This window comes from Symphalangus syndactylus, chromosome 6, assembly GCF_028878055.3.
Source record: "Symphalangus syndactylus isolate Jambi chromosome 6, NHGRI_mSymSyn1-v2.1_pri, whole genome shotgun sequence".
NCBI lineage: Eukaryota > Metazoa > Chordata > Mammalia > Primates > Hylobatidae > Symphalangus > Symphalangus syndactylus.
The window spans coordinates 62763900-62773710 of NC_072428.2; the positions used below are offsets into that span (position 1 = coordinate 62763900).

At 32.3% G+C, this 9811-nt stretch overlaps 1 long non-coding RNA gene across 2 annotated transcripts; it reads left to right on the top strand.

Moving 5' to 3' along the window:
- The first annotated feature begins 1444 nt into the window (after positions 1 to 1444).
- On the top strand, positions 1445 to 9407 carry LOC134736902 (uncharacterized). Of its 2 annotated transcripts, none has more exons than XR_010121372.1 (3): positions 1445 to 1595; positions 2107 to 2211; positions 8444 to 9407. It is a non-coding gene; the product is annotated as an uncharacterized lncRNA (long non-coding RNA). The 2 variants fall into 2 exon arrangements; XR_010121373.1 differs by having other exon boundaries at positions 8476 to 9407.
- The last annotated feature ends 404 nt before the right edge of the window (positions 9408 to 9811 follow it).

Genomic DNA, 9811 nt, shown 5'->3' on the forward strand with positions numbered 1-9811 from the left:
ATATTTATTCCTGACTTATTTGATCTACTTTGATTTTCTTTCACTGTACTTTTTAATCAGCAATTTTGACCCATAATGAATATACAATAAAATTATAAATTATAATTGTATTATTTGATGTGTTTTGACAACTGTATCTGGTTTTGGAGTCCAACTACAATCATAACATATAACAAGAGTGTACAGTTTATTTGTTGCTGAACCTCTAACTTACTTTATTCATATCAGCTATTTATCTGTCATAGTTAATGGCTTTAAACTTTTATTTTCATTATGGCATAATTTCACACACTTTTTGGGGGCATGAAGTTTTTTATAGTACATTTTTTACTTTCCATCTCCCCCAATATTAATGGTAAATCTCTGCTATAGATTTAATTTCCTTGCAACTTTTCTCACAGACTTTTGTGATTTCTGATAGTCTTCTGTCTTTTTGCTATTAAACTTGGGACTATTTCTTTTCTTGCAGGCTAACCTCTGCTTACTATAAATCTGTCATTGCTTAGAGATCTGTCTTTATTTATGTCTCTGAGTAGCAGAAGCAGGTATTTCCTAAAATTATTTTTGCTCTGCATTTTAAATGTTTTTCAGAGATAGCTTTTATTTCTTCTCAAATTATATGCATCCTTTATCTTGGTCTACAAAATTTGTAAACCTTGCTTCCCCTTATCAATTGATTGTCTTTTTTTAGTCATTGAATAACAATAGATGTATCTGGACATAATGTCTGCCAATGAAGAGGATGCTTTTTGTGTCTCCTCATTAGCCTTATTTCAGTTAAAGAGTTGGAAACTTTTGGGGCACTCCACTTATACAATTCTGTTGCCAGAAGAGTGAAATTTGACTACCCTATGCCTAATTCTCTGCAGTGAGAAATTACATAGAAAATTCCCCAAATTATTGACTATGAATTCTTATCTAAACAAAGAGTAGAAATTTCCAAATATATGCCTTAAAATAGATTCTAATAACCAAGAAACAAAAATAAAATAATTGTGCAGAAGTGAGGAAAGGAAATGACTATTTAACTTCTTATTACTATAGGTTTCTTCACAAACTGGGGTGTTTACCTTCCCACTCGAGTATATTTGCCAGGGATGTGATATTTGTTAACTCATTGCTATTGTTACAGACTGATTCAGTTATGTAGAAAACCATAATTTAGTTTTCAGTGTTGTTAAAAAAAAAAGTCCTTTCCTCCCCCTCATCATTGGAGATATTCACGAATATTTTAGTGGATGAGAGAAACAGGCAATGTTAAATGTTATCTTGACCTTTAATTCCTGGAAATGCTTTATGACATCATTATTTCCTTTTATTGCCACCTACTGGTAATTCCTGGTCTCTGTTTTGCTCTAAACATTTGCCATTATGATAACTTTTCTCTATCTATCCCTCTCCTGTTAATTTATTTCCAAATTTAATCTCCATTCAAATATGATGTTTTATGAAAGATAATGTCTTTTTGTCACATTGTGCAAGAAGAGTATTGCTTTTCTGACTATTTTGTGTGGGGAAGGTTGTAATATCTGTTCAGCTCTATCAAGAACAAATGTAGAGAGCGTCCCACCTATTGAGACACTGCCTTATTTCAGGTGAGCTCTATAAGGGATCACAGATTGGATCATTTTCCAAAGGGTAAATGAGTATGGATAGCAGAGGCCAATTTTTATTTGGATGAATAAATGTGAGGATGCAGCGCTAGAGGCATAGTTGTGATGTTGAGGTGTCCATCTGAGGACTTGAAGAATGCAGTTTTGTTGTTTGAATGTCTGCAATCCTTTCATGTGACTATTTGGTTCTTAGTATTGGCAGCACAAATGATAATGGAGACACAATCTGCAGCATACCAGTTGATTCCATGTACCATAAAGTAAAGCTAACTATACCTTACAAGAGGTATTAAGTATGTGTGTGTGTGTGTGTGTGTAAATTTTCTTAAAAGTCTTGAATTGATCTTGAATTCTAGGATATGGGGAACAATTTAGCTCACCTCCTAGTGCAGTTCTCACTTGTGAGTTTTTCTGTCGTTTAACAATAATAATTAATATCAAGGACCTACGAACTATGCATTGTGTGTATGTTTGTGTACATGTGATTTTGCAGGAAGAATACTGGTCAGGAACCCAGACAGAAATGGAAAGACTATCAATTATGATTGACAGAGCATCATGACTGATTATCAGAAATGAGAAAATATAAAAGTCACAGGTAGGTCTTATATTTCTGATTTGGGTTCCTCAAAGGATTGGAGGGGGCACTATTAAATATAATATAATGAGTCTTATGTTGATGAATGAAAGAAATCAGATTTAGGGAAAATGAAAGAGCCTAGCTTGTGGCATTACTAGTCATCATGTGTAATTATGTTGATTGTTACTTCTGTGCAAATTTTCTTAATCAACCTCTCGTTAACAAAACATCAGAATTACCATTCTCCCCATAAAGCATGTTAGCAGATGTCCACATTCCACTGAATGTGTGTGAGTAATAGGTTACTTTTCTGGACAACCCTATACTTTTCCCACCAGGTAAGCTGAACAAGTATTTTCAGGTGAGAGTAAGCTGTATTTGTTCCCCCACCCATTCTGCCACTTGTACTCACTATTAACGAGTAGTACATTAAAATATGGGAGCAGAAATGGAAATATTGTTTTGATGCAAATGAATGATTTGGAGAAACTAAATAAAATTAAATAATAATACTGGAGAATACTTGTGGGGATATTTATTTTAAAAATCTACAAAGACGATGCATGTAGATTTATATTCTAGTATAACTTTAAAGAATAAAATAAAATTTTAGTTAAGATTTACAGAAGAAAAACAGACCAAACTCTAATTTTATGACCCATGTTCAATGAAAAGTCCTTGTTCTAATAGAAAAAATGGGTAAATGTGTATTTATATATTTTAAATTAAAATGCTGTGTTGCATATAATACTATATGATTCCTCAGTTATCCAGTCTTTTCAATTAATGGACCTAGTACTGTCCTTGATTGAACTGAATAAGAGGTATTCTAATATAATTGATTAGTTTTCTTTGAGAAAATTGCTGTCCAGACTTATTATGTCTAGAGAATACTCAGTCTTATTTTGCCAGCTCCAGTGTGTTTTTCACGTGGAGAAGGTTTCTAACCTGTAAGTTCTCGTTCTCTAAGTCATATTGCACTGTGGTAAATGTTTGGAACAAAAAAGCTACATCCCTATTCCTGACTTTCTTCCCTCCCCTAAATCATCACAGCATTCTGCTGTGTTGTTTTCAACAGCTTTGGAACAGGAATATATGAAATAACATTAAAATTAAAAAAAAAACCTGAATCATATCACTGTTGAGATGGGCTAGCAATATTGAAAGCTGTTGGTGAATTGTCATCTGTAGGATGAAATATAATTTCTTTATCTGAACTGTTTTGATATTAAATTTCTCATATTAAAATGAGTATTTTTGTGCTCAAAAACATTCACTAATTATCATTTTGGCTACAAAAATGACACAACTAAAGAAGAAAAGCCCAGAAATTATTGTTTATACTGTTGGGATATGGAATTAAAAATTTGCAGGTCTTCTTGCTTGAAAAATATAATACTTTCTAAATATGTCATAAAACTGAGAAACTAAATATATTTTATTTTTAAAATCTCTATTTCATGTTTAAAAAGGACAAGTGGAAGAATAGGTTATCGTCTGTAGGGTCATAATGTCTTAAATTTGAAAGATCTTATTTTAAGTTATAATGTATATAGAATGAAATACTAACATCTTTAGTGTACCATTTAATCAGTTTTGATGAACCATATGTTGAAGTTACATTCAACTCATTTTGATGAATAAGGAAGAAATGTAACATTTCTCATTTCTCTTCCTATACAATTCTCCTCCTAGATAATTTCACCATAGGCTAATTTTGCCTATTCTTCAATTTCATATTCATAGGATAAGAGAGCCTGTGTATTTCTGTGTTCTATTTCTTTCACTCAACATACTTCACACATGTTTTTTCATTTATCAGATGTCTGTTTCTTTTTATTGAGGCATATATTAAATACTACACATGTTTTCTCCATTCTCATGTTGATGGAAATTTGGGATCTTTCCAATTTTGGACCAGTATAAATAAAGTTTTTATGAACATTTTTGTATAAGGTTTCTAGTGGACATGTGTCTTTCTTTCCTTGGTTATACACTTAACAGCAGAATTTCTGGATTGATTTTAACTTATTAAGATAGTGACAATGAGCTTTCCAAGATCATTGTTCATTTTGTGGTAGTAATAAAGCCTTCTCAACAATGTCCAGAACCTCATCTCTGGAACTTGGGAATAAGCACTTGATATGGAAAATAGGACATTACAAATATTAGTAACGTTTTTCATCTTGAGATATATTATTTAGTATTATTTAAGTGGACACAGTCTATTTATAAGAGTCCTTAAAAGTGGAAGAGAAACGCAGAGAGTGGGTAAGAAATGTAACCATGTAAGGAGAGGCAGGAAAGTCTAGAAACATGAGAGGAACTTTTATCATTGTTGCTGAACTTGAAGATGAAAGAAGGGAGACACAGACAAGGAATGTGGATGGCTTCCAGAAGCTAAGAAGAGCTCTTAGCCCATACCCAACAACAACAACGAAAAATGGTGACCTCAGTCTTCAACCACATAGAATTGAATTCTGCCAACAATGTGAATAAAAAATGAAATAGATTTTCCCCTAAGTCCTCCAGAAAGTAACACAGCCCTGACAAAACATTGATTTTAGTTCAGTGAGACCCATGTCAGGCCTCTGACCTATAAAACTATAAGATTAATCCATATTATTTTAAGTCACCAAAGTACAAATTTATTATAGCAGCAATAGAAAATAATAATTTTACCACCCCACCAATGATGTGTAAGAGATCCAGTTGCTACAATCTCTCCAACATTTGATGGTGTCCTTTTGTGTAATTGTAGTTGTTCAAGTAGATGTATAACAGTGTCTCATTTTAACTTAAATTTGCATTTTCCTCACATATAATGATGTTGATGTTATTTGCTATTTGTCTTTTTGGGAGGTGTCTATTCAAACTTTTAATCCCTTTATTAGATGGTTAGTATTTGCTTTACCGCTTTATAGTAATTCTGTACATTTTGTGAATTCAAGTTATTTATCAAGTATGTGTTTTGAAAATATTTTCCCCAGCCTGTGGATTTTCTTTCATTTTTCATAACAGAACTTTTAGGAGAGTCATGTCAAATAAAAGTAAATCCACATTTAGATAAGGATAAACTATTCACAAAAAAAGACTGTTGCAATAGGGAGAATACTCTGATCTCAGAAATCTGCAAGGATCTGAAAGTCTGACAGAAAAGAGCTTTTTTTTTTTTAGGGAGGAATAAGCAGTAAGAAAGGAGAAGTTAGGCAAATTAGAGAAAATGGCCAACCATGTATGAAAAAAATGTGTTGTTTGTGTTCAGCAAATTCTTGAGATAAGTTAATAAGGGGCCATGTTTCCCTTAGTGTTTTCTTAGGCTGGAGGCAAGCAGCATTCAGAGGCCCATAGGGAGGAGAAAGCCTGACTGAATTTGAGTCATGACAAAACAGAGGATAAGAAGTGAGTTGTTGTGAGTGCTTCACCAGTAGAAGATTTTTTAATATGATGAACTCCAATTTATTCATTTTTCTTTTGTCTATAGTGTATATTTTGTCCTCTCTCACAAAACTTTACTCCAATTTAATAGGATTTCCTCATAAATTTTCTTCTAGTAACTATTGTTTTATTCATGTTTAATATTCAGGTCTATGATCCATATTATATTGATGACATGATTGTTAGGGATCAAGTTTTTTTTTTTTTTTCTGGGGGAACATTGTCAAAATGGACTGATCCATATTTGTTTGGATTAATTCTGGACTCCTCATTCTGACTTTCTTCTATTCTTTCTTCTGTAACACAAAATCTTGATTATTACAGCTTTAAAATAGGTCTTGACCTCAATTACTGTAAGTACTGCAAACATTTTTTTATTTGTAAGATTATTTTGGCTAATATAGGTTATTTGATTCTCCAAATAAATTTTCTAAGAAACTTCTAAATTTCTACAAAATACCTGCTACTTGGATTGAGATTGCACTGAATCTATAGATAAACTTGAGGAAAACTGACATTTTAACTATACTAAATATTCCAGTCAATGGTCTATTGTATATTTCACAATTTATTTAAATCTTGTTTTGATCTTATTCACAGTGTTGAGAAGAAAACATTCAATATTTCATGATAGTCTATGATATCAACTTTAGGTTTTTCATAAATACCATTTGTCAGATTAGGGAAGTTTATTTTTGTTCAGGTTTACTGAACGTTTTGTATTACAAAAGTGTGTTGCATTTTGCCAAAAACTTTGTCTGAAAACTTAAGATTATATGTGTTTTCTTCCTTTATCTCTTAATGTGGTTTATAAAATGGATTTCCTTTCATATATAAACCAACCTTCAACCTGCAGTAAAACTTATTTGATTATAACGTATTATTCTTTTTCAAATGTGGCTAGATTTAATTTGCTGATCTTCTGTGTTCATCAGAGATATTTGCTTGTAAATTTTTTAATTGTAAAATCTTTATTTTTGCACCAAGATAAGTGACCCAATAAAACAAGTTGGGATTTGTTCTTCTCAATTGGTATTATGTTCCCATTACATGTTTGATGGAATTAACCATTTTTACCATTTTTGCCTGGAGTTACCTTTGTGAGAACTTGTTAAACTAAAAATTCATTTTCTCTAATGTCTCTGTTTCTATTGAATACTTTATCTTTTGATGGTAGATCACATTTTCTCACTTTATTGTATGTATTATATATACATATATACACACGCATATATACAAACACAGTTATGTGTGTGTGTGTCTTTGTGTGTATATGTAAATGAATGCCAGACATAGAATACAAGTATAATACAAATCGATATTCTGCTGCTTCTCTCACTGCTCATGGTCAATATATTGTATTAATTCAGTGTTCTGACTATAGCCAGGTTTCTATTGATTTTCCTTGCTCTCTCTCAAACTTTGGAATTGCCAGTACATTAGCAACAGAGAAGAGGTTTCTCATGTCCAATGACCTGGCCGAATGTTTCTCATGGTAGGTGGGTGCAGATTTCTATTGTGTTTGGGCCTCCAAGGAATTCTAAGTTACCACACCAGCTATACTTGGACTTTAAGTTAATTTCTTAAAATTTTATCTATTTTTAAAATTCACTTCCATGGCTACCATATGCTCCTACTGTTCTTTCAAAGAGGAAATAGTTCATGTGTACTACTCTATTGGAAGAGGTTAAAACCCTTTGGATGTATATAATTAGATTACCTTGCCATCTGAGGTCTCTGATGGACTCTAAAAAATATGATTTTGTATGCCGTTTGGGCTGCTGCTTCTTGTTAGAATGGGAGCAATGTTTTTCTGAGACACTTAATATTCTAACCTAAAACCTCTTGAGGATCATAACATTTTATATAGTTCAAATCTATTTTATAGTGGAGAACATGAAGCCAATAGAGTACATGACCTGTTTCTGGTGGAATAGCATGTTCCACAACAGCATGCTTCACAACCCAGGTCTCCAAATTTCAACTGAAGGTTCTTATTCTTAACTAAGATTCACGTAATGAGGTGGTTTATTCTGTTCTTTTCCACGACCTATTTGCCTTAATATGAAAAACTCATTTTACTTCCTGGACATTCACAGCTACACAGAAATTACAGTACAAAAACCTAGGTTTTAACTTTTCACTTCATCCATGCTACCTTGCGTCCTTATGGGAAAAAGTTTGAACTAACAAGTAACCAAGAAGTTGTTTTTTAAAATCATGTTTTCCTCATAAATCGAGAAAGTATTTGCATTCTTCAAAGCAGGTTGCTTTAAATCCAAAACATCTGGTAATAAATTGCTTATACAATCATGTTTTCTCAAGTGATACTGTGGATCTTTTTTGTGCTAAATATAATTATGCCGGTCCAAAAGCTGATAGTGCTACTTAAATACTGTTGAAAAGGTATTTCAGTTTGCCTTTTAATAAATATTGCCTTAGAATGTGAAAATAGAATGTATAATACGTAAATAAATTATTAATGTCCAAAAAAGACTTAAATTTCATTTGAAACAAAGATCTACATACATAGGTAATATTTTGTGTGTAAGATAGAATAACATGTGTATTTACTATACATTTAAATAGCTTTAATTTTTGCTTTCTCTAAATCTTCTCTAATCTTCCTCACGGGCTTGCCACCCACTGGATAGCAGAGACAACTTAGACTTGCCAAATTAAAATATTTGGTTCCAGTGCAATCACTCTCCCTATCAGTTTAATATTTTGTCACTTCAAATTTCATCTGCCTATTAGTTTTGGCTTAACTCTTTTATATGACTCAGTTTTTTAATTAAATTATGTCTTTCAGACTTTCCTTATCCTGTCTTTCTCTTCTTTAAGTTTGCTTCAGTATAGAAGAGGGAGAATTGCTGTGTTCCTGTGACCCTGGGGAAAAAGGAATTCCTAGATTCACCTTCAGGAGAAAGATTGACCTGGTAGAAAATGAAACTGAGGAAAGAAAAAGATATGCACAACAGAGGGGAAGACATTGGCTGAGCCTCACAAACATTGCAGATATCCCTATGTGACTCAGAATCAACACAAGATCCTGCCTTTAAATACTGATGCTGAAAATCAAGAACTTCCTTTAAACTGAAACCATCAGAACAAACATGTTTAAAAAACACAAATGTTATTATTAATGTAAAGCATTTCTAAAACGCTTTTTTAAATGTGAAAAAGCAATGAAATTTTTAGTTCTGATGCCACCATACAAATAGCTAGGAAACAGACACTTCTGTCTTCACAACAGTAAAAACAGAACAAACTGAAAATCAATATGTTTTGTGGACCTAACAGAAAACTGAGATTGCAGGAAGAGCTGTTACACCCAAATATGAAGAAATAGAAGACTTCAGAGAGACAAAACCAAGATCTGCTTATCAGAAGTAGAAGACACTGGATACATATAAACTGATAAGAACACTTAGAACACTTACATGGCAATATTAACAGATTGCTAGAATCTGAGTATGGACTATCTTGAGAATGATAATCCCTTAAGAGCTTCCATATTAGAGGAGCCTGCCACATTCACGGCCTTTATCTGCAGTCATCTCACCAGATACTCACAGTGAAGATGCCCTTGTAGCTCTGGCTGGGGCGGAGGAAGAGCAATCCTTGTGAATTACCTCCAGAGTATGCTCTGTAAAACAGGTTTATTTTTCCAGGAGAAAAGACACTAACAGCATCTTCTAATGTCCATGAGATGATGAATGATGACCCTTATTTCATTTCTCTTTTCTCTTTTATTCTTGGTTAGCCTGGTTAGATGTTTATAAAATTTCTTAAATTTTTCAAAGATGTGGTTTTTGGTTTGTTAGTCTTCTGTATTATTTTTTATTTTCAAATTTATTGATATCTACTTTAATTTTTATCACTTCTTTTCATCTGCTTGCTTTAAGCTTAAATTGTTCTCTTTTTCCTGTAGTTTATTATGGTGGAACATTATATTAATGATTTTAGAATCTTTCTTCTTCTCTAAGATATGCATCTAAAGTTACAGATTTCCTTCCAAGCTCTACTAAATTTGCATTGCTCAGATTTTGATAAGTTGTATTATATTTTAAATTATTTTCAAATTATTTTGAAGGTTCTTTTTTTAATCATATGTTGCTTAAAGTATTTTTTTGATCTCCAAATATTTGGATATTTCCAAATCTCTCCATTGATTTCT